The sequence below is a fragment of the Schistocerca cancellata genome, chromosome 5, assembly GCF_023864275.1.
Source record: "Schistocerca cancellata isolate TAMUIC-IGC-003103 chromosome 5, iqSchCanc2.1, whole genome shotgun sequence".
Classification (NCBI taxonomy): domain Eukaryota; kingdom Metazoa; phylum Arthropoda; class Insecta; order Orthoptera; family Acrididae; genus Schistocerca; species Schistocerca cancellata.
In genome coordinates this window covers 309832448-309858754 of record NC_064630.1, presented here as the reverse complement: position 1 = coordinate 309858754, position 26307 = coordinate 309832448, and the positions used below count along the sequence as shown (strand labels likewise).

General features: G+C 42.2%; 1 protein-coding gene across 1 annotated transcript in view; it reads left to right on the top strand.

Moving 5' to 3' along the window:
• Nucleotides 1-26307, top strand: part of LOC126188509 (UDP-glucosyltransferase 2-like) — a 606008-nt gene that overhangs the window by 44618 nt on the left and 535083 nt on the right. The gene's annotated exons all lie outside the window — the stretch shown is intronic.

Genomic DNA, 26307 nt, shown 5'->3' with positions numbered 1-26307 from the left:
TGGAAGGGTCAGGACCCTACGAGGCTAGGATTTGATTCGGTTTACTGCACTGACAGTCTACTGAAAAAAATTGCTGATGCGCGTAGCGAAGGCTGTTGCCAAAAAGACATACGAGAAGTATCAGACTATAAGAAAAGAGCTACGTAAAGACCAAAAAGACAAAATGTATAGTCATGGACAACATGAACGTAGCTGTTTATGGCATAAATACTAAGAAAAGCATTTTTCTGCATTTCTCGCAAGTTTCATTTCTCAGTGTACGAGGGTTGGAACTTATATAGTGGAAACTCTTATTCACAGCCGACACAAAAGAGTTACATGTTTGCACCTGTTTCTGTTCTTCAAAGTAGTCACCAGCGTTGTGTAGAACCCGTTGCCAGCGTTGTGGAAAGCTTAGTATACCGTTGGCAGAGTTTGTTCTGTTGATGGTGCGAATGGAGCGGTCTGCTGTCTGTCGAATCTCTGGAACAGTTCTGAAGCGAATTCCACGAAGTGGTTCCTTCATCTTCGGAATCACATCAAAGTCACAAGGAATTAAGTCTGGGGAGTATGGTGGATGGTACAGTACTTCCCAGTCCCATCGACCGAACAGAGCAGCCGCAGCTTGCCCTGTATGCGCCCGCGCATTGTCGTGCAAAATGATGGATGGGTTGCGCAGAAAGTGTCGCCGCTTCTTTCGCAAAGCTGGACGCAGGTGATGCTCCAAAACGAACAGTAATACTGCGCATTGTCGTTAGGATAACACCATACACCATACACGAGAATCACCATAACTTCAGACCGCTCCATTCGCACCATCAACAGAACAGGCTCTGCTAACGGTATACTACGCCTTCCACATCACTGGCAACGGGTTCTAAACAACGCTGGTGACTACTTTGAAGGACAGTAACAGCTGCAAACATGTAACTCTTTTGTATCGGTTGTGAATAAATAGTTGCCACTATTTAAGTTCCAACCCTCGTGTGAGGAATATTTTCTGCTGGAGTGTCCCACATAAAAACGCCAAATTTGTTATATACTTCCTGTGATAGAAAATTTTTCATATTGCATTACTGTCAAATTTATTTGTGAAATAAAAATTGCTGTGTACCATACATTTAAATTTAAGAAAAACTGTTACGACAGTTTCTAACCTGATATTACACACATTTGTTTAGCTAATTACTAAAAGTATCCACATTGTGAAAGTGATAAGTAAAGTAACCATCGAGATAATGCTTCTTGTTTGATGTAATGTGTTCTAAAGGCATACAGCAACGTCCTGATCAAATTATTTGAGAAAAAATTGGAAAGATTAGGATTATAACCAACAACATAATGACAATATGTGCAAAATTTGGTTCAGTTGTCTCTCAAACAGTAAAAGTTACATTGGCTTATACGAACCGCGTATTTTCTCATAAGTCCCCTCTTAAGCATGTGGCCACAACGTTGTGACTCATCAGTGGAGGTCAACAGCACAAGACAGAAGAAGAGGGGCAGAAGAAAGGTGTCATTATAATCACACCCCCTCAACGATGAGTCCGTTTATCTGCTCGTTATTAGTATCGTCTCTATAGCGTTTTAAACTGCCATCTACATCTACATCTACATCTACATCCATACTTCGCAAGCCACCTGACGGTGTGTGGCGGAGGGTACCCTGAGTACCTCTATCGGTTCTCCCTTCTATTCCAGTCTCGTATTGTTCGTGGAAAGAAGGATTGTCTGTATGCTTCTGTGTGGGCTCTAATCTCTCTGATTTTATCCTCATGGTCTCTTCGCGAGATATACGTAGCAGGGAGCAATATACTGCTGGACTCTTCGGTGAAGGTATGTTCTCGAAACTTTAACAAAAGCCCGTACCGAGCTACTGAGCGTTTCTCCTGTAGAGTCTTCCATTGGAGTTTACCTATCATCTCCGTAACGCTTTCGTGATTACTAAATGATTCTGTAACGAAGCGCGCTGCTCTCCGTTGGATCTTCTCTATCTCTTCTATCAACCCTATCGGGTACGGATCCCACATTGCTGAGCAGTATTCAAGCAGTGGGCGAAAAAAAGTACTGTGTAACCTACTTCCTTTGTTTTCGGATTGCATTTCCTTAGGATTCTTCCAATGAATCTCAGTCTGGCATCTGCTTTACCGACGATCAACTTTATATGATCATTCCATTTTAAATCACTCCTAATGCGTGCTCTCAGATAATTTATGGAATTAACTGCTTCCAGTTGCTGACCTGCTATTTTGTAGCTAAATGATAAGGGACCTATCTTTCTATGTATTCGCAGCACATTACCCCCCTCTACAATGTACTAAAAAAATCATGTCATCTAGGTGTTTATAAATCCACTTCCGTAGCTTCAAGTGATTTCTGATACTTCAATTAGCAGTTTCACCTCATACTTGAGCGATTTAAAAAATGGTTCAAATGGCTCTGAGCACTATGGGACTTAACAGCTTTGGTCATCAGTCCCCTAGAACTTAGAAGTACTTAAACCTAACTAACCTAAGGACATCACAGACATCCATGCCCGAGGCAGGATTCGAACCTGCGACCGTAGCAGTCGCGCGGTTCCGGACTGCGCGCCTAGAACCGCGAGACCAACGCAGCCGGCGAGCGATTTAAGTTTCAGAATAACAGCAGAATTGCTGAGATTAATAAGACAAGAGTTTCATATGTCAGGTTTGTTAAGCAGGTAGTTGGACAAAGCCAATCGTAATTCAAAGTATGTTGTTGTTGTGGTCTTCAGTCCTGAGACTGGTTTGATGCAGCTCTCCATGCTACTCTATCCTGTGCAAGCTTCTTCATCTCCCAGTACCTACTGCAACCTACATCCTTCTGAATCTGCTTAGTGTATTCATCTCTTGGTCTCCCTCTACGATTTTTACCCTCCACGCTGCCCTCCAATGCTAAATTTGTGATCCCTCGATGCCTCAGAACATGTCCTACCAACCGATCCCTTCTTCTAGTCAAGTTGTGCCACAAACTTCTCTTCTCCCCAATCCTATTCAATACCTCCTCATTAGTTACGTGATCTACCCACCTTATCTTCAGCATTCTTCTGTAGCACCACATTTCGAAAGCTTCTATTCTCTTCTTGTCCAAACTAGTTATCGTCCATGTCTCACTTCCATACATGGCTACACTCCATACAAATACTTTCAGAAACGACTTCCTGACACCTAAATCTATATTCGATGTTAACAAATTTCTCTTCTTGAGAAACGCTTTCCTTGCCATTGCCAGTCTACATTTTATATCCTCTCTACTTCGACCATCATCGGTTATTTTACTCCCCAAATAGCAAAACTCCTTTACTACTTTAAGTGTCTCATTTCCTAATCTAATTCCCTCAGCATCACCCGACTTAATTTGACTACATTCCATTATCCTCGTTTTGCTTTTGTTGATGTTCATCTTATATCCTCCTTTCAAGACACTGTCCATTCCGTTCAACTGCTCTTCCAAGTCCTTTGCTGTCTCTGACAGAATTACAATGTCATCGGTGAACCTCAAAGCTTTTACTTCTTCTCCATGAATTTTAATACCTACTCCGTATTTTTCTTTTGTTTCCTTTACTGCTTGCTCAATATACAGATTGAATAACATCGGGGAGAGGCTACAACCCTGTCTCACTCCTTTCCCAACCACTGCTTCCCTTTCATGCCCCTCGACTCTTATAACTGCCATCTGGTTTCTGTACAAATTATAAATAGCCTTTCGCTCCCTGTATTTTACCCCTGCCACCTTCAGAATTTGAAAGAGAGTATTCCAGTCAACATTGTCAAAAGCTTTCTCTAAGTCTACAAATGCTAGAAACGTAGGTTTGCCTTTTCTTAATCTTTCTTCCAAGATAAGTCGTAAGGTCAGTATTGCCTCACGTGTTCCAACATTTCTACGGAATCCAAACTGATCTTCCCCGAGGTCGGCTTCTACCAGTTTTTCCATTCGTCTGTAAAGAATTCGCGTTAGTATTTTGCAGCTGTGACTTATTAAACTGATAGTTCGGTAACTTTCACATCTGTCAACACCTGCTTTCTTTGGGATTGGAATTATTATATTCTTCTTAAAGTCTGAGGGTATTTCGCCAGTCTCATACATCGTGCTCACCAGATGGTAGAGTTTTGTCATGACTGGTTCTCCTGAGGCCATCAGTAGTTCTAATGGAATGTTGTCTACTCCCGGGGCCTTGTTTTGACTCAGGTCTTTCAGTGCTCTGTCAAACTCTTCACGCAGTATCTTATCTCCCATTTCATCTGCATCTACATCCTCTTCCATTTCCATAATATTGTCCTCAAGTACATCGCCCTTGTATAAACCCTCTATATACTCCTTCCACCTTCCTGCTTTCCCTTCTTTGCTTAGAACTGGGTTGCCATCTGAGCTCTTGATATTCATACAAGTGGTTCTCTTCTCTCCAAAGGTCTCTTTAATTTTCCTGTAGGCAGTATCTATCTTACCCCTAGTGAGATAAGCCTCTACATCCTTACATTTGTCCTCTAGCCATCCCTGCTTAGCCATTTTGCACTTCCTGTCGATCACATTTTTGAGACGTTTGTATTCCTTTTTGCCTGCTTCATTTACTGCATTTTTATATTTTCTCCTTTCATCAATTAAATTCAATATTTCTTCTGTTACCCAAGGATTTCTATTAGCCCGCGTCTTTTTACCTACTTGATCGTCTGCTGCCTTCACCACTTCATCCCTCAAAGCTACCCATTTTTCTTCTACTGTATTTCTTTCCCCCATTCCTGTCAATTGTTCTCTAATGCTCTCCCTGAAACACTGTACAACCTCTGGTTCTTTCAGTTTATCCAGGTCCCATCTCCTTAAATTCCCACCTTTTTGCAGTTTCTTCAGTTTCAATCTGCAGTTCATAACCAATAGATTGTGGTCAGAATCTACATCTGCCCCAGGAAATGTCTTACAATTTAAAACCTGGTTCCTAAATCTCTGTCTTACCATTATATAATCTATCTGAAACCTGTCAGTATCTCCAGGCTTCTTCCATGTATACAGCCTCCTTTCATGATTCTTGAACCAAGTGTTAGCTATGATTAATTTATGCTCTGTGCAAAATTCTACAAGGCGGCTTCCTCTTTCATTCCTTCCCCCCAATCCATATTCACCTACTATGTTTCCTTCTCTCCCTTTTCCTACTGACGAATTCCAGTCACCCATGACTATTAAATTTTCGTCTCCCTTCACTACCTGAATAATTTCTTTTATCTCGTCATACATTTCATCTATTTCTTCATCATCTGCAGAGCTAGTTGGCATATAAACTTGTACTACTGTAGTAGGCATGGGCTTTGTGTCTATCTTGGCCACAATAATGCGTTCACTATGCTGTTTGTAGTAGCTAACCCGCACTCCTATTTTTTTATTCATTATTAAACCTACTCCTGCATTACCCCTATTTGATTTTGTATTTATAACCCTGTAATCACCTGACCAAAAGTCTTGTTCCTCCTGCCACCGAACTTCACTAATTCCCACTATATCTAACTTTAACCTATCCATCTCCCTTTTTAAATTTTCTAACCTACCTGCCCGATTAAGTGATCTGACATTCCACGCTCCGATCCATAGAACGCCAGTTTTCTTTCTCCTGATAACGACGTCCTCTTGAGTAGTCCCCGCCCGGAGATCCGAATGGGGGACTATTTTACCTCCGGAATATTTTACCCAAGAGGACGCCATCATCATTTAATCATACAGTAGAGCTGCATGTCCTCGGGAAAAAATACGGCTGTAGTTTCCCCTTGCTTTCAGCCGTTCGCAGTACCAGCACAGCAAGGCCGTTTTGGTTAATGTTACAAGGCCAGATCAGTCAATCATCCAGACTGTTGCCCCTGCAACTACTGAAAAGGCTGCTGCCCCTCTTCAGGAACCACATGTTTGTCTGGCCTCTCAACAGATACCCCTCCGTTGTGGTTGCACCTACGGTACGGCCGTCTGTATCGCTGAGGCACGCAAGCCTCCCCACCAACGGCAAGGTCCGTGGTTCATGGGGGGGAATTCAAAGTATACGATGTTAAAATTTTAATTTTCTGTGTTGTGGTTAAATGTTAGTTATATTGCAGGTTCTCATAATGAATATCACTTATTTCATGCTAATGGTGACTGAGCTTCACTGAAACTAGTGATGTAAATTTTCTAAGATTTGACTACTGTACTGAAGTGAAATATATTTGAAAAAAAAATATATCAAAATTTGGAGCTACCCAGTAGCTGAAGAAGTGAAAGATTTTCTATCTAGGCAGCAAGACAATACAGGATGGTCAAAGCAAGGAAGATATTAAAAGTAGAACGGAGCAGCTTTCATCAGTAAACGAATTACTTTGATATGAGATACTGATACGAAATTGAAGAAGAAATTCCTTAAAGTTTACGACTGGAGCACATCTTTTTGTGGAAATGAAATTTGGAGATCATCACTTCAATCATTCAGGCGTTGGGACGTCTCTGTATGCAGCAGCATTACACGCGATTAATCTGATGGGGATTAATAGACACGGAAATCACCGGAAGAGTTGTAAGGCTTTTTATTTCTAACTTAACGACCGGTGCCCATCATCAGGTGCAATTACTGAAAACAAAGAAGGAAAGTGCGCTAAAATATGTTGAGGTATGGTTATATGCATAAAATGGTGAAAACTAATGAGGATAATCATTTATAAAATTCCAGCAGCGGTTGCTCAAGGTACGGTGAGAAGTGAGAGAGGAATATGTAACTGTACCATGGCGACAACTAACAATAAAACAGGGAAATCGCCTAGATGAAGAGGCAAGCTATAACAAAATAACCAGAACACTTACTGTAAGTCGTGTGCTGCGATCCACAAAGCCGCGAGGCTGAGTAGGGCGGAGGCGACGACAGCAAGCCAGGGTAGCGCACACGAAGGAGGGAGCTACAGCTGTATGTTGATAAACTCTGATGTGACGATGCTACAGCTGTCTGTTAGGATGACTGGGAGTGAATGGCATAAGACCGACTAGCCAGGACGTACACATATAAATTGAAAATTTTAAATGTAAACTAGGGGAGAAAATATTATGAAGTGATGTAAACGACGCATAGCAAAGTATAATAAGGCAAATTTCAAAGGAAACAAAACGAATAAGTGGTTAAAAAAGTCACTACATTACAAGCTTGTCATTCAAAGAGACCCGTGCTGAATAAGACCTAAATGAACAATAAAGCTTTGCCATAATTGATAGGCACATGCTATTTAGTGGCTATACATTTACGAAGGTTCTAGTATATCTACATCTACACCTATATGGATACTCTGCAAATCACATTTAAGTGCCTGGCAGAGGGTTCATCAAACCACCTTCACAATTCTCTATTATTCCAGTCTCGTATACCGCGCGGAAAGAATGAACACCTATATCATTCCGGACGAGCTCAGATTTCCCTTGTTTTATAGTGGTGATCGTTCCGCCCTACGTAGGTCGGTGTCAACGAAACATTTTCGCATTCGGAGGAGGAACGCCTTTCTTTTAATGATTTCCAGTCCATATGATGTATCATTTCTGTGACACTCTCTCCCATATTTCGCGATAATACAAAACAAGCTGCCTTTCTTTGAACTTTTTCGATGTACTCCGTCAGTCCTACCTGGTAAGGATCCCACACCGCGCAGCAGTGTCCTAAAAGACGACGAAAAAGCGTAGTTCCTTAGTAGGTCTGTTACATTTTCTAAGTGTCTTACCAATAAAACGCAGTCTTTGGTTAGCCTTCCCCACAACATTTTCTATGTGTTCTTTCCAATTTAAGTTGTTCGTAATTGTAATACTTAGGTATTTAGTTGAATTTACGGCTTTGAGATTAGACTGATTTATCGTATAAGCGAAGTTTGAGTTCCTTTTAGTACTCATGTTGATGACCTCACACTTTTCGTTATTTAGGTTCAACTGTCACTTTTCGCACCATTCAGATATTTTTTCTAAACCGTTTTGCAGTTTGTTTTGATCTTCTACTGACTTTATTAGTCGATAAACGACAGCGTCATCAGCAAACAACCGAATACGGCTGCTCAAATTGTCTCCGAAGTCGTTTATATAGATAAGGAACAGCAAAGGGCCCATAACACTACCTTGGGAACGCCTGAAATCACTTCTGTTTTACTCGATGACTTTATGTCAGTTACTATGAACTGTGACCTCTCTGACAGGAAATCGCAAATCCAGTCACATAACTGAGACGATATTCCATAAGCACGCAATTTTACTACGAGCCGCAGGTGTTGGTAGTGTGTCAAAAGCCTTCCGCAAATCCAGGAATACGGAATCGACCTGAAATTCCTTTTCAGTAGCACTCAGCACTTCATGTGAATAAAGAGCTAGTTGTGTTTCACAGGAACGATGTTTTTAAACCCATGTTGACTGTGTGTCAATAGACAGTTTCCTTCGAGGTAATTCATAATGTTCGAAAACAATATATGTTCTAAAATCCTGCTGCATATCGACGTTAACGATATGGGCCTGTAATTTAGTGGATTACTCCTACTACTTTTCTTGAATATTGGTGTGACCTGTGCAACTTTCCAGTCTTTGAGTACGGATCTTTCGTCGATAGAACGGTTCTATATGATTGTTAACTATGGAGCCTAATTGGTACACAGTCTGGGCCAGAAGACTTGCTTTATTAAGTGATTTGAGTTGCTTCACTACTCCGAGGATATTTACTTCTACGTTACTCGTGTTGGCAGCTGTTCTCGATTCGAATTCTGGAATATTTACTTCGTCTTCTTTTGTGAAGGCATTTCGGAAGGCTGTGTTTAGTAAACCTGCTTTGGCAGCACTGTCTTCGATAGAATCTCCATTGTTATCGCGCAGAGAAGGCATTGATTATTTCTTGCCGCTAAGATGCTTCACATACGACCAGAATCTCTTATGAGTTTCTGCCAGGTTCCGAGACAAAGTTTCGTTGTGGAAACTGTTATAGGCGTCTCGCATTGAACTCCGATCAAAGTTTCGAGCTTCTGTAAATGATCGCCAATCTTGGGAATTTTGCGTGTGTTTAAATTTGGCATGTTTGTTTCGTTGTTTCTTCAACAGTGCTCTAACCCGTTTTGTGTACCAAGGAGGATCAGCTCCGTCGTTTATTAGTTTATTTGGTATAAACCTGTCAATTGCTGCCAATACTATTTCTTTGAGTTTAAGCCACATCTGGCCTACACTTATATTATTAATTTGGAATGAGTGGAGTTTGTCTCTCATGAAGGCGTCTAGTGAATTTTTATCTGCGTTTTTGAATTGGTATATTTTTTGATTATTTTTCGAGGATTTGGGGATTGCAATATTCAATCTCGCTACCACAACCTTGTGTTCACTAATCCCTATATGCTATAATTAGAAGCTAATAAGAACATTAAAAGTGAGCAGACTTCTATTGGAAGTAGAATTCTTTTGTGCAGAACAAAAGGTAATTGAACCGTCAAGTTTTTGCCATAAGTGGTAAGTGTAGGCCATTTAGCAGCCACATGTTTAGAAAAATTCCAATAAAGTGCCATAATCAAGAATGAATAAGACTGTTAAAAGTACGTATGCAACGCATACTTATTAGAAACGAGAAAGTAGAAGGACTGAAATTGGATGCTACTTCAAGAAAGAAAAATTATTCAATTTGGCTGTGTACTTAAGCGAGGTTTATTCATTCAAGGTTTGCAATGGATCATGGTTAATGCCGCAGAGACTTTCAGTTTCCTCTAGAATATTTAAAACACGGCTCTTACGATGTAGATGTAAAATACTCCAATCTAAGTTTGTATCTGAGATAGAAAGACTTATTTTCAAGTGACGAGTCAAGGTTGATTTTGAACTGCTGAGATTCTGATTTTCTCTGAAATTCATGTTAAAGGAGTTACCTGTCTGACCTATACACACAGCTGGGCAATAGCCACATTGAATCTGGTAGATATCTGATTTAAGGTATAGATTGTATTCTCTAGTTTAGTGTTGTTTCAGTTGGTATCCGACTTCACTGAAGGCCTATTGTCCACTTTCCTACTCCATTTACCATTCTTATATGATATAGTATCTACGTACGAAGTACTACAATAATTTTCTTCCCAAGCGCCGTTGTTTGTGGCTGACGGGATAGTCTGGTAATAGTAGTTAGGCGTGGTTTTCGATTGCATTTGCTGAACGAGTACATCAGTAACGTTCGGCTGATAACCATTAGCATGTGCCATGAATTTAATTGTACCCATTTCACGCTGTAATCTTATTCCGAGAGCGGGACTCTACTAGCGAGGTGAAGCACTGCACGGATGGCAGCCATTATATACTGCTTTGGGTGATTTGAAGAGTAATGGATAATACAACAAGTTGTTTGTTTCCTGAATAATTTAAATTGATTTTGTTCCATCGTAAAATTATTTCTCAGTGCATAAATGGGAGAGTGAAGGCAGAGTGTTGTTCCAACGTACACTGGATTTTGGGGTTTATTTTATCGAAATCTTTTTGAGAAAGTTACAATCGAGCATTGGATCCATTATAAAAAGTAAAATGTCATCGACATATCTTCCATAAAAGACTATTCTTTGAAGGTATTGGTGATGGGTTGAAAAGAACTGATGTTCGTTATGGTTGATGAAAATATTAGTTGTTATGCTGGTGATTGGGAATACTATAGTTAAGCTGTCGATTTGTTCATACACGATGTTTTTAAAGACGGAGTAATTATGATCCGGGATGACTCTGAGCAAGACAAGGAATTCCTTAATCGTTCTTGATTCGAAGTGAGACTTGCTGCTGCAAGCTGAAGTCAATGATACGAATCACTTGTTTAATGGAGACATCTGTGAACATACTTACGATACCCAGATATCCGGATTTTCTTAATTTGTATCATTGGTTACGTTTATCTGATTCAAGCGTGTAATAAAATTTCCTCTATTCTTGATTGCATAATTAATGTGAAAATGATAATGTTTATTGACGAAACGTTGTAGTCCTTTGGCCAATAAGTAATTCGGGGAATTAATGTTGTTAATAATAGGCCTTCAAGGAGCCCATGTCTTGTATAGCTTCACTATACGTCTTGAAAGTTGGAGCTCTCGAGTTTACTGGTACCAAAATGGAATGAACAAAATATGCGTTTCTTTAAGAGCCATCTTGGTTTCTGCATGAAAGTTAGCTGTGGTGTCGACTGGGTATGTTTTGAAGTCGGAGGTGGAAAGAAGATTAAGTGCTTTCTGCACATAATCCACTTCATATAAAATAACAGATGTGCTTGGCTCTCATGAAGTTTCTAATTCAAACTGTACGTAGAAGTACTTCTAATGAAAATCCCGCAGCTCCTCATAATGCTCATTTACTGTACCTAATTGCAGTGAAATGGCGTTGATTATTTTTTAAGAGATGGAGTTCTTAGTGAGGCTATTATATTTAACCTGTGATAGGGCAGCGATAATATGGGTTACTAATGAAGAGGCTGTTTTTCGATTGGTGGGAGATATTATTATTATGAGATAGCTCTTTCCACACATTTATTAGTGATTAAAAACACTATTAGTGTGATCCTTAACTATGTGTTAGAATCGAAAATCTCATTTCAGAACTGCTTCAGGAATATTAGACCCAAACTTAATCTTTCCAGTTTCTTAACAACAGACGTAATGGTATTATCTTTCAGACAATCAGTAATGTGCATAACAGGCGTAATACTTATCGTGACAAGTAAAAGAGTTAGGTTCTTTACCAAATATAAGATGAGATTCGCAGATTTTTTATTTAAATCTTGTTTTCCAATACAAAGTAATAGCGGTTTCCAACAGTTATTAATTCTACTGAAAACTCTCTTGATAAAATTGGAAACACACTACATTCTACACAAGTTTTCTTAAACTTGATGGCGCTTGATGTCAGTAACATCTCCCGCGTAAATTCAGATACTAATGAACTGTTCCAATTGCCCTGCGTGGCATTCTACCCATGGGGATTCCGAAATTATCTGACGCATTATTCACACTGTATATCAGGATCACAAATGATTGTTCCGCCACAGTCACTGTTGGCGTGTTTGGTTTCTTTCAAGATTTTTCAATCTCAATGTCAAATATAACGTGGATATTTACATAACGATGATGTTTATTCCGAGCAGCCAAAAGTATACAGTGCGATTCAGTGCAGTTGAACGTGCGTTGTTGTATGTTATCACCATCATTAAAACTACGTATATTAAAATGAACTGTAGCTTCGTCGTTTCTTGCGTAAGTGAAACATTCAAACGGTGCTATATACACCGAAGAGCCAAAGAAGCTGGCACACCTGCCTAATATCGTGTAGGTCCCCCGCGAGCACGCAGAAGTGCCTCAACACGACGTGGCATGGAGTTAACTAACGTCTGAAGTAGTGCTAGAGGGAACTGACATCATGAATCCTGTAGGGCTGTCCATAATTCCGTAAGAGTGCGAGGGGGTGGCGATCTCTTCTGAACAGCACGTTGTAATGCATCCCAGTTATGCTCAATAACGTTCATGCCTAGAGAGTTTGGTGGCCAGCGGAAGTGTTCAAACTCAAAAGAGTGTTCCTGGAGCCATTCTGTAGCAAGTGTGGACAAGTGGGTTGTCTCAGTGCCCTGCTGTAATTGTCCAAGTCTGTAGCAACGCACAATGGTCAAGAATGATTGCAGGTGACCAGGCAGTATGCTTACGTTTGTGTCACCAGTCAGTGTCGTACCTAGACGAATCACGGGACTCATATCACTCCAACTGCAAACGTCCCACACCGTTACAGATCATCCACCAACTTGAACAGTCCCTGCTGACATCCCATGGAGGTTGTCTCCATACTCGTACATGTCCATCCTCTCGATACAATTTTGAACTTAACTCGTCCGACCAGGTAACATGCTTCTAGTCAACAACAATTCAGTGTCGGTGTTGATGGGAGCAGGCGATGTGTAAAGCTTTGTGTCGTGCAGTCAAGGGTACACGAGTAAGCCTTCAGCTCCGAAACCCCATATCGGTGATGTTTTCATGAATGGTTCGCACGCTGACACTTGTAGATGGCCCAGCAATGAAATTTGGGGAAGGGTTGCAGTTTTGTCGCGTTGAACGATTCTCTTCATTGGTCGTTGGTCCTGTTCTTGCAGGATCTTTTTCCGGCGGCAGCGGTGTCGGAGATTTCATGTTTTACCGGTTTCCTGATATCCACTGTACACTCGTGAGATGGTCTTACGGGAAAATCACACTTCATCGCTACCTCGGAGATTCTGTGTGCCATGGCTTGTGCGCCCACTGTAGCACCAAGTTCAAATTCACTTAATTCTTGATAACCTGCCGTTGTAGCAGCAGTAACCGATCTAACAAGTTCACCAGACCCTTGTTGTCTTATATAAGCGCTGCCGACCGCAGACCAGTATTCGTCTTATATCACGCCCTTTTTGAGTCCATTAAAAATAACATGTGGAGTTTTATTACCTACGAAGTCTTTATTATTCTCACAACCTATGTCCAAAATCCCGAAAATATCGAATTTTGTCTCCTAGGCACCAGTGCAATACTACACAGACAGCCTTCTGGATATCAAAGAACACGGCTCCTAAGGACTCCTATTTACTTTTTCGTAGACCAACAGAGCAATCTGTTCTTCACAAAAGCAATGTTCGCGGAATCTATGTTGGTTTATAAAGAAGAAATTTTCCATTCGTCAGAAAAGTAACAATATGACTGCATAAAAAATATTCCATACTAGTACGACACACTGACGTCTGCAGTACAGTGTGAACATATGCTGAACTGTCAGAGGGACATTTCCAGAAATGTGTTAATAGTTTGAACCTTTTTTATAATTTTCTTTTCTGCGGCAATTTACGATAATTTCCTCCTGCAGGAGGAGCAAGTTGTAGGTTTCGCATACTCTAAGTAGAGTCGGCAATGGCTACAAATTTCTCAGAGAAGACATCCTCTATAGAACTATATTAGGCTGTAGCCTGCCCACCTGTTTTAACAGAATCCACCACCAGCACCTCAGTATTATCTTCCTCATTGTTAACGTTGCTGTCTAAAATTGTCAGCTGATTTGCCAACCTGATATCAGCAGTACCACTTGGGAGGGTTCACGCACTCTTTCTCCTGTAATATGGGTTCCTCCCAAGTTTTCCTTAATTAATATTCGTCCTCTAACATTAAGGCTATCTTGTTGTCATTGGAGTAATGTCGTAGAGGAACATACTCATCTAGACGCTCACTGAACTTCCACAATTGTATTCATACATGTATTTTCAAGCTCATATCAATTACGAATTAGCGGTAACAAAGCCGGACTGTCGTTCTACACCATACATGTACCTCACTGGTAATGGCATGGTAATAGTTTTCAATTTTCTGCTTTTAAGTCCTGCTAGTACAAACTGCTACCGACCGAGGTGGCTTAGTGGACAGAATACTCACATTCGGAAGGATGACGGATCAAAACCGGGGCCGGCCGTCCTCATTCAGATTTACCGTGATTTCCCCAAAATCGCTTAGGCACATGCCCGGGGTGGTTCCTTTGAAAGGGTACGGCCGACTTCCTTCCCCATCTTTCCCTAAGCCTATAGAACCGATGCTCTCTCTGTTTGGTCCCCTCCCTCGAATCAACCAATCAACCAGTAAATTTACGGTCAGTGATCTTCAAAATGGAGGTTTTAAAAAGTCCAGTAATTTTTAGAAATGACTGGATCCATACGGGCAAGCAGGGGTCGAACTAATCCAGCTTGAAAACAATAGACGTTGGCAATCTATGGGATATAATTCTTTTATAAGTGGTTCCTTAGAGAAAACGTACGAGATACACACACAGGTGTATAGTTAGAATTATTTGAGGTACTCTGTTCCTGCCATTTAATAAGAAGGGAAAAAAGTTAACAGTATAAACGCTCTGGTTTTCAAAATATATGTGTGTGGTATACTATTAATGAATAATCTTAATCTTTGTTACAACAAACATTGAAATCGAGGAAGTATATATGTAAAGTAACTTGGAGAAATGTGCGGTACACAACGTGCTGTCTTACAATATATTTATTCACAACCGGTTCCAGTCACTCATGACTGTCACAATGGAAAAATTTTGTAACAACTTCATATGTCATACATGCTATTTAACCAGAAAATTTACCATAGCTGACTTGCAAACGTCAGAAAAAGCTACTTCACACTACAATGCTGGCTTGAGCCAGCAGAAAACATGGAAAACATGAAACCATGACAGCAGAAAGTGCACAGCTTCAGTTTCATGTTTTCATGTTTTCAATGTTTACTGTTGACTTAATGCGGTACTATGGCGTGAAGTACCTTTTAATGAGGTTTCCAAGTCAGCTGTACTTTTTAGCTGAATAGCATGTATGACATGTGAAGTTGTCACAATATTTTCCACTGTGAAGAAGATCAATTACTGAAACCAGTTGTGCAAAATATACTGTAAGACAGCACGTTGTGTACCATGCATTTTTCTAAGTGTATCCTTGTTGTTGACAGTCGCCTGAAAAAAATGTTTGATCTATAGGAGAAGGTTTCATATAAGAGTTTTATACCATTAACTGCGGGTTCAAGAATGCATAAAACGCAAACAAAATCAAGAAAATTCAGGCCTCAACTATGCACTAAGAGTCTGCCGAATATCACGCCTCTGGAGCAACAGTCGTGAGTATAGCGCTAACCGTTAAAGATAACATACTTTTTGATTCTCTGTACCTTCTCTCTACTGCTATGGTGCTGTATTCCTCAATGTGCAAATTTTCTGTAGGTGCTCGACAATCACGCTTGCGACCGCAACTCACCGCAAGCAAATTTACGTTTGATATCGTTGTTAGGCAACTGTACGTCTCCATTCTGATAAGTTTTCTTAGCTAATTCAAAGCACGTGCCTCACGGTTTAAGAACTTACGATATCTCATCTGATGGCACATCGTGTTACTAACCCTCCCAAAAATTCAAATGCAGCGACGAGCGCATGAGCTGCTGTGCAAGGCCGGAAGCAAAGCATGAGTCGAAGAGTCTTTAATGAATATGAAATCAAGTGACAGATTCAGGACCTTCTGATGGAGAACAAACAGTTGCTCTATCCATAATCTGCATATCAATTTTGTTTCACAGTACCTGAAGATTCAACCACAAATCAAACCACCTAAATAATTACAGAAACGAAAGAAACCTTGTAATGATAATTCCTTACGTACAAAGGAACCCAAATCTGTAAAAAGATTTCAGCTGCTGTCAATTTGAGAGAAATTAATGTATTGTGCAGTATGGCAGTGGCCGTTAAGAAGATTCAGTTTCAAACTTAAGGTCTTCTTGGTCTTAAGGCACGCACTTACGAAACTCCTATGGCCTAGCAGGTGACAGCTAGTCTCTTGACCACCAAGAAAGTTGGCACACTGTCTGAGATACCGGCCAGCTAACAAAACTCCTGAGCATCTCCGCTCCTGCCCGTTCTGCAACGACTTCTTGGAAGCTCCACTAGCTACCGTCTCGCCCGCAACTGCCTCTTGTGTATAGTTACGCTCCGCCATTCTACAATAAAGTTTAATGGCTCTTTACTTCGGGCACTGTCTAGTAACGATGCCCGAATCCGATCTCCGTTACTACGGGAGCCGTCATTAACGAAGAGCAGCATCCTTGGGGTAAGGTTCACAGTAGACTGCCAAAACCCTTTCTGTTGCCGAGATTTAGTTCCCGCGGTTCAGTATTGTCTCTCCGAAATGTTCGCAGCTAAACTTGTGTAGTTATACGTGAATGTTATTCCCATATGTCATGTTATAAATGTATGTCGGTGGAGGCGGTTCTTGGTTAAAAGTACGTTCTTCTCTGCTAATTTCAGAATATATCCTCTGTGTTTGTTTCTACATCTTCTAGTTGTACTGCGATTTCTACCACCTTTCTCCCAGGATAGATTCAAATCAGTGCCTTCCTGCAAGTAGAATCATAGTCTATGCGCTCCCACGGTCTGACAGTAGGTAGAATTATAACATCAGATCCCGATGGTCTATCAATATTTATCTCGCCCACTACATGGGCCAAACTCTTTTCATTATGGCCACATGGGATACGAAAATTGTGGCAGTTAATTTAGGTGAGTTAGCGCAATCTTCAACATAATCATAGAGGCAGGTTGTGTACGAAGCGGCATCGGCCGCAGCGATGTCGTAGATTTGATGTTTTACCGGATTCCCGATATTCACGGTACACTCGTCAAATGGTCGTATGGGAAAATCTCCACCTCATCACAACCTCGGAGATGCTGTGTCCTATCACTCGTGCGCCGACTATAACACCACTATAACTCACTTAAATCTTGATAACCTGCCATCGTAGCAGCAGTACCCGATCTAACAACTGCGCCAGACACTTTTGGTCTTACATAGGTGTTGCTGACCGCAGCCCCGTATACTGGCTGTTTACATATCTCTGTATTTGAATACGCATGCCTATACCAGTTCCTCTGGTGCTTCAGTGTATTTCTTTCATCAAACTGAAGACTTCAGGCGTCGTATGTCGATCTTACGTGACACTCCACAGTCCACTTCATTTAACACAATCACCATATCCCTACAAGTTACATGAAGACTGCAGTATTACTGAGAGCTGAATTGAAATTTTTAATGTGGCGCTATGACTTAAGCAGAGCGATTGCCTCTGCGAATCCCTGTTATGGTTTACTACATTAATTAAAAGTTAAAAAATATCCAGTACACTACTGTAATTCTTTTCACTTTTTAAAGAAGTCAAAACACTGTCGTCGTCTCCTAGCACAAGTAAAGCGTAGATATTCACTTATCTCCATTTTAATATTTAATCGTGCCAGTATTAATAGGTACCCAATACCACAATTTCCAGGATGATGTAGTTTCATCTACGGTCCCCAGTCTGGATAGTCAGGTTTGTATAACCATCAATAACTTTATAGAATGTTTGTGTATAATCAACATCCAACACCAACACAACATGCGTCTAATCCACTCCAGTATGGATGCCATTAGTGTTGGCTCCACTCCGTCATTCAAAAACGAAAAGGCAGTAGCATGCGAAGCGACGCACAGCAGGTATCAATCTCCGTGCTGCTGCCGGACCAACCAACCTCTACCGGTCACAGCCCGTCACTCACCTTCTTTTGTAATTACAACGTTTAGCGTTACTGCTATGGCGTCAGAGAAGCTATACGTCATAACTGCACAGTGTCTTTAACTCCAAAATATTTTTCATGTAACTTCAAATTACACTGAAGGCTATGTTTGAGCAAGATCGAGTGCAAAGAACTGAAAACTAGAGTCCCTTATACCGGGTGTTTCACTAAATGTGTTTGCTACTGTAAGTTACGAAGTAATAGGCGACGGAAATATTTATTGGTCACCATAAGAAACGTTACACTGTCTGCGGAGCTATGAATATAGTTTATTGTGTTATTATCCAAAGAGTTACAGTAAAAAGATACATTTTTTTTTAAAATGGAGCAATAGTTGTTTCTATCATGCACTGGAATCAGTAACACCAGCTGTGTACACACCAATTTAATTACATTCCTATTACTTTTAGTTTGGAAGCTACAGCCGTTCAAAGTTTCAGGGGCTGCTACCACACACGCTGCGCACAACGCAATGCGTCTTCTATATGTGGTGCGGCCGAGTTGTAACGTCGCCGGTGTCACGAAGCGAGAAGCTTCCTCGATGCGCTGTTAGACTTTCCACTGTCGCCGCACACGGCCGTATACACGACAGTTCGAGCCACACAAACAAACGGGGCTCAATACAACACAGATACTGACATCGAATGAAGATGGCATACACCAGGGGCGGGCAAACGTTGCACACGGCTCGTGAGCGCGCAGCGCTGCACGTGTGCTGCTCGCGTGCAGGCGTCGACCGGGGCTGTGGCGACAGCCGGCAGGTCCTGGCAGTGTAGTGCCAGGCTAAGCTGCGGACGTTGATGCGAAGCGAACACTATGTAGTGAACGTTGTATTTCAAGAAACGGAGAAGTGGAGATTTGCTATCTTTTAAAAAGTAATGGGAGAATCATTTTTTCTTTGTGCAAAAACGTGAAAATTCGAAATGTTTAATATGTGGCAGTATTCTCGCTGCTCAACGGAAGTTTAGTATTGAAGGCCATTATAATAAATTTCACAAAGACGAGTACAATTTATTGTCGGATTCTGAGCGGATGGGGAATTGACTGAGCTTAAGAAGAGCGATATGCAGATACCAGATGAATGTGTCGTAGTTGACCGGCCGGAGTCGCCGAGTGGTTCTAGGCACTACAGTCTGGAACCGCGCGACCGCTATGGTCGCAGGTTCGAATCCTGCCTCGGGCATGGATGTGTGTGATGTCCTTAGGTTAATTAGGTTTAAGTAGTTCTAATTTCTAGGGGACTGATGACCACAGCAGTTACGTCCCATAGTGCTCAGAGCCATTTGAATTTGTCGTAGATGCTGTTGTCACGAGAGATCTGCGACTTTCTCTCGTCATGTCTCTCATCTAACTGATTTAACATTTTATGGAGCACTGTTTTCAAGTTTTCAGGACGACAACAATAATAGCCCAGCGGTATGTGCAAGTTACAAGACTGCGCTTAATATAGCGAGAGCTGGAAAACCATTTGCTGAATTAATAAGTCTCGGTTAAGAGCAAACATCAGTGATGAAAATTTACGTAACTGTTTGTGTTTGTCTGTATGTAGAAAGTTTGTTCCAGATATTAAACGTATTGTAAACTCCACCTGTGATAATTAAATAAAACAGAAGGTATGGTGGGGATGGGAGATAAGCGGGTGGCCAGCTTGCCCCTGTGTGCACGCGGAACACCTGTTAACTGCACGCGTGCAAGTGCACCGCACATGTGCAGGATTCCTGCCCGCCCCTGGCATACACGAACAACGAGTACGTTGACATGTTGCTGATGCTCGGTTGCTCGGTGACTGCCGACACGATGCCACTGAAGCAGCCATGGCGTACGCCGTGACATATCCTAGGCAAAGAGTTCCAGCAGCCATTACGTTCTTACGTGCCGAATAACGACTTCGGGCAACGCATCTTGGTATTGCGCCGCAATAACAGACGAAGAACTGCAAGAAGTGAGGAGACGGAGGTGTTTGTTTTAGCTTTAGTACACCACGATCCTCATGTCAGCTTACGAGCCGTTGCTGCAGTAGCTGGTTAAGTCTCACATCTGTGTGGCGTATTGCACATGGCCACAGGTATCACCCGTACCGCCTGTCACTGACCCAGGAGCTGCAAGGGAACGATTTCTGTGCGAGAGTTACATTATGTGACTGGGCCATGTGCAATTTCACGCTGTAGTCTTTACAAGGTGTTATGTTCTCTGATGAGTCCACGTTCACAAATTATGGTGCAGGGAATCGCCATAACGTGCACTACTGGGCCGCAGACAATCCTCGGTGGGTACGACCTGTCGACCGTCAACGTAGGTGGTCTACACTACTGGACATTAAAATTGCTACATCGACGAAGATGACGTGCTAAAGACGCGAAATTTAACCGACAGGAAGAAGATGCTGCGATATGCAAATGATTAGCTTTTCAGAGCATTCACACAAGGTTGGCGCCGGTGGCGACACCTACAACGTGCTCACATGAGGAAAGTTTCCAACCGATTTCTCATACACAAACAGCAGTTGACCGGCGTTGCCTGATGAAACATTGTTGTGATGCCTCGTGTAAGGAGGAGAAATGCGTACCATCACGTTTCCGAGTTTGGTAAAGGTCGGATTGTAGCCTATCGCGATTGCGGTTTATCGTATCGCGATGTTGCTGCTCGCGTTGGTCGGGATCCAATGACTGTTAGCAGAACATGGAATCGGTGGGTTCAGGAGGGTAACACGGAACGCCGTGATGGATCCCAACGGCCTCGTATCACTAACAGTCGAAATGACAGGCGTCTTATCCGCATAGCTGTAACGTATCGTGCAACCACGTATCGATCCCTGAGTCAACAGATGGGGACGTTTGCAAGACAACAACCATCTGCACGAACAGTTCGACGTTTGCAGCAGTATGGACTATCAGGTCGGAGACCATGGCTGCGGTTACCCACCCTTTACGCTGCATCACAGACAAGAGCGCCTGCGATGGTGTATTCAACGACGAACCTGGGTGCACGATGGCAAAACGTCGATTTTTTCCGATGAATCGAGGTTCTGTTTACAGCGTCATGATGGTCTATGCACCCAAATTGCGTAAAAATGTAATCACATGTCAGTTCTAGTATAATACATTTGTCCAATGAATACCCGTTTATCATCTGCATTTCTGCTTGGTGTAGCAATTTTAATGGCCAGTAGTGTATTAATGTTTGGTTTGGAATCCTTGGGGATGAAATCATCGGCCCGCACTACTTCCTAGGTACACTGACTGGTGAGTTATATCGCGAGTTTATAATCTCCTTGAACATGTGTGACCACACACGAAAGTCCATAAGCGGATACAGCACGATGGTCACCCAGCCCATTCTGCGCGTGCTGTTGTGGAAGAACTAAATAACAGGTTTACAGGAAGGTGGTTGGGGCGCCTCGGTCCTCATTCATGGCCCGCAAGGTCGTCCGATTTAACACTACTAGATTTCTTTTTGTGGGTATATCTGAGGGATCATGTTTATGTCACTGAGCCCACATACCCAGATGATCTAATGGTTCAAATGACTGAAGAGCCTAGAACCGCTCGGCCACTCCGGCCGGCCAGATTATCTAAAATGGCGCATCGAGGACGCATGTTGCTCCGTGACACCGACGATGTTACATCTCGTCCGCAGATCCTTTAGAAGGCGCATTGCATTGCGAATTCAGGAACATGGACACACATTTGGACATATGATTTAAATCAACTTCCCTCCGCCAGAACATCCATCACCCACCACACTACAGCCATGTATTATGTACAGCGTGTAGTATCTGCCCCTGAAACTTTGAAGGGTTGTTGCTCCACAGTGATAGGAATGTAATTTAAATTGATGTATACGCAGCTGGTGTTATTGATTCCAGTGCATGATAGAAACAACTATTGTTCCATTAAAAATTGTATCTTTTTGCTGTAATTCTTTGGATACTAACACAATGAACTATGCTCATAGCTTCGTAGACAGTGTAACGTTTCTTATGGTGACCTACCGCAGTAAATATTTCCGTCGCTCATGACTTCGTAACTTGCAGAGGCAAACACATTTAGTAAAATGCCCTGTAGACTTCCGATGCTGCTACCAATGCAAATGGCAATGAACTCAATCTGTACCAAGAAGGCAACGCTCTTCCGATAAACGCTGTCAAAAAACATTAGAGAACCGGCGATTGAAGCCTACTGCCGAAAGATTCTACTGCCACCAACGTAATGACCACTAAGGTAAGAAAAGAGAAATTAGGTATCCTATGGAGTCGTTTTTCCCTTGCTCTGTCTACCAGTGGATCAGGAAAGAACATAACTAGCACTAGAACAAGGAAACTTCCGCGACTCACGATACGGTGGCTTGAGGCGTGTGTTTGAAGATGTAGATGTAAATGCAGATGTGCTGGTGGACAGGAACCATCGAGCATTTCGGAGGTTCGCTGAAAAAATCGAGGGGATTCACACGTGTATTCCAAAGTGCTAGCAGCAGTCGAAATAGAACAATGACTGTGGGTAGGTGAGTAGGGAGTTACAAAGAGTTGGGCACAGCGACCGAGCAACTCCTCATAAGCCACATATTGTTGTAGTCAGCGCTACGACTGTTAAAGAGTGTGATGAACCCTGTGGCAACCCGATGGAAGGGTTTGGGTTTGGCGAATGCCTCTGGGAGTTTACCTACTGTCGTGTGTAACGGAAATGTTTTGAAAAGGGGAAGAAGAGTTAAACTTTGAAAGTACCCGTAAAAATGCCAAAATAAAAATTGAACAGTATGCTTGATTTTATTAGGAGAGTACAAATTTGATACGGCATATTGCCAACGCAGAAACTCTTTAAAGCTTTTCAGCTTTGTTAAATGAAACTAGTTACCTGAATAGAGGTAATACCTAATATTAACTAACTAAATCATCATCATTTAGATGAAACTACTTATCTGCAACGAAGTAATTTGATCTCATGTATCGAATGAGATACCTCAATTGCATCGAAATGCTGTTTATAGAAAATGTCCAAAATAAATTGAGCCATCCTGTGCTATGGCCTGGTGGCGTTAGTTCTTGGACGCTGTCTTCTGCAAAACCAACTCTGCCACTGTGAATAAGAGCGGTTCTGCCATTAAATAAATGTACCTAAAAAAGAGCCACCGAAAGTGAAAACTTGAATCACACTTTGAGAGATGATACAGAAACTTTGAAATAAAGGCTGTACAATTTGAAGCAACTTTATTTTGTAATACTTTACAGGGGAACCAACTTCTCTTACGTTAAAATTTGGATTATCATCAGTCGATTGGTTGCGGAACCAGTGATTGACGTCGATTTTAGATCGACGGAAGCATCAGAAACGTGGCACAATACACTGCGCATAAAGAGACGAAATGAAACCAATGGAGGAGGCATTTCTTCCCCTGCTGGAGGATACGGCCACCGGGTCCCGGACTGGGTTTACCTCTGCCCGGTGTAGGGAGCAGAGAAACACAATGAGCGGAAATCCGAGTCTCGCTCCCGCCGTGGCCCCGTATAAGAGTACGGCCGCGCAGAACGGCGCCGCGCGGGGCTCGCCGTATATTTCCGGTGCGTTTATCCCAGCTTTCTTCTGCCAGCTGCAGGGGGCAATACATTGGGCGGATTCCCCGGTGAACTATTGACGAGATTAGCGGTGAGCGCGTTCCGCGATCCGTCTGCCGTGTCGATACCGGCCTTGTCGCGGGGCAGCGAGCGCTTTGTGCCCTAGGGGAGGCACCCTCCGCCGCAAGCAGATGCATATCTGGCCATCTCCACGCTTAGCGGTCCCTCAAGAGGGAGCACTCCGAGCGAGAGAGGGGGATTTGATAGCACAGCCTTTCCTTCAGATTCCGCACACACTCCTCAGTGGAGACAGCCCGACAAAAATTCCTTTCGAAGGGAGGGCAGATTCGTAGCCACAAGGAAACCAAATTGAACGGAGTCGTACTTAATAAAGACATGAAAGTCGACGAAGCTCAGAACTATAAACTATCCCATCAATCCAGAAACTTTCGGATTAATACTGTAAGTAGGCTGTTTAGGTTTTTATGTTGGTAACGCCACGTAGCGCCCTATATGAAAATCACTGACTGTGCTGTGTGCAGTCTGTGGCTGGTTTGCATTGTTGGAATATTTGCTATTGTAGTGTTGGGCAGTTGGGTGCGAACAGCGCATAGCGTTGTGCAGTTGGAGGTCAGCCGTCAGCAGTGGTGGATGTGGGGAGAGAGATGGCAGAATTTTGAGAGCAGACGATCTGGACGTGTGCCCATCAGAAAGAGTAAATTTGTATACTGAATATCATGAACTGATATATATATATATATATATATATATATATATATATATATATATATATATATATATTATGACTTTTGAACATTATTAAGGTAAATACATTGTTTGTTCTCTATCAAAATCTTTCATTTGCGAACGATGCCTATCGGTAGTTAGTGCCTTCAGTAGTTAGAGTCTTTTATTTGGCTGGCAGTATTGGCGCTCGCTGTATTGCAGTGGTTCGAGTAACGAAGATTTTTGTGAGGTAAGTGATTCATGAAAGGTATAGGTTATTGTTAGTGATGGCCATTCTTTTCTAGGGATTATTGAAAGTCAGATTGCGTTGCGCTAAAAATATTGTGTGTCAGTTTAGTGTTGATCAGAATAAGTAAAGAGATAAATGTCTGAGTGCGTTCAGTTCTGCTCAGCTGTTTGAAAATCAATAACGAAGAAGATTTATCAGCACAGTAATTTACTAATTTTTGTGAGGGGAGGTTTCAATACAAAGGAGAGAAAAGTCAAAATGGTGGTTTCAGCGCTTCAGGTATTCTACGCGTACATGGTTTGCCCAATTTGCAAACAACGCATAGAACGTCGATACAAGCACGTGGAAGTGTCAGTAAATTCCTCCTTAGCCATGTTGTTCAGTTCATAAATCACATTGGCTTCAATGGCTGTTATGCCGTCAAACTTTCTACACTACGTCCTTTTGTAGTAGGTTCATATCTGCAGCACCAAGTCTTACCACCGGTGATGATTTTTTCCACGAAAGAACCGTCCGAATTTTATTTTCTAGTCAAGTCGCGGTAGGCGTCCACCCGACGCAGCTTTTCTTCTGGAGTAAAGATGTGCGAGGCAAACTTCGCACACTCCTTCCTCCTCCTGAAAACGTTCTGGAAAACGTCTTGATCACTTGATTTAGGAATGTTGCTCAATAGCTTAGTCAACGAAGATCAAAATAGTTCGAATATGGGAAAAAAATCTGTTTACTCGCAACTGCGTGGTCGCATACTTTTGTCCCGTGCCGGCCGGGTTGGCCGAGCGTTTCTGGGCACTACAGCCTGGAACCGCGCGACCACTACTGTCGAAGGTTCGAATCCTGCCTCGGACATGGATGTGTGTGATGTCCTTAAGTTAGTTAGATTTAAGTAGTTCTAAGTTCTAGGGGACTGATGACGTTAGAAGTTAAGTCCCATAGTGCTCAGAGCCATTTGAACCACTTTTTTGTCCCGTGGTAGGGGGAAGTGCAAGTAACGACATATTAAAAATCTTGGCAACAGGTGTTTGAGAGATCGCAAGTTTTGCCTGAAGAACTCGACAATGACGCCTTCTACAAAAAATGTCTCCCACTCCACTGCATAAAAGTCGTTGTCATTTTTTCTTTTAATAGTATCTACAGACCTGTTTATTTACTAGTACATTCTTTATTTCCTGGAAAGAAACAAGGAGGACGACCCTGTACGACGTCATGATACAAGTTTTGTTTACTTACTTGTCCATAAGGTGGCTCTGTTGTATCGTCCCATGACAAAACGCTGTGGGTCAACGACAGACGGTGCACCGCAACACTTCATGGCGGATATCCGCAACCATCTTAGTGCTGTGTTTCCTTGTCGCTGGATTGGAAGGTCCTATTCCGTGGCCTGCGAGGTCACCTAATATGAATCCCCTTGATTGTTTCCTACGGGGATATGTAAAGTCACTTGTGTATGAGACCCCAGTGGATATGGAGGTGGAATTCATTGCCGTAATTGTAGCTGCCTGTAATGTGATTCGAAACATGCCAGGGATATTTCTCAGGTTGCGTCGGAATCTTGCTCGCTGATGTCATGCTTGCATTGAGGCTGATGGCCGCCAGTTTCAGGACATTTGGTAAGATACAGTACAAATGGCACGTTCATTGTGTCAACGGTGGTATTTTCAGCTGACTCTAACTATTG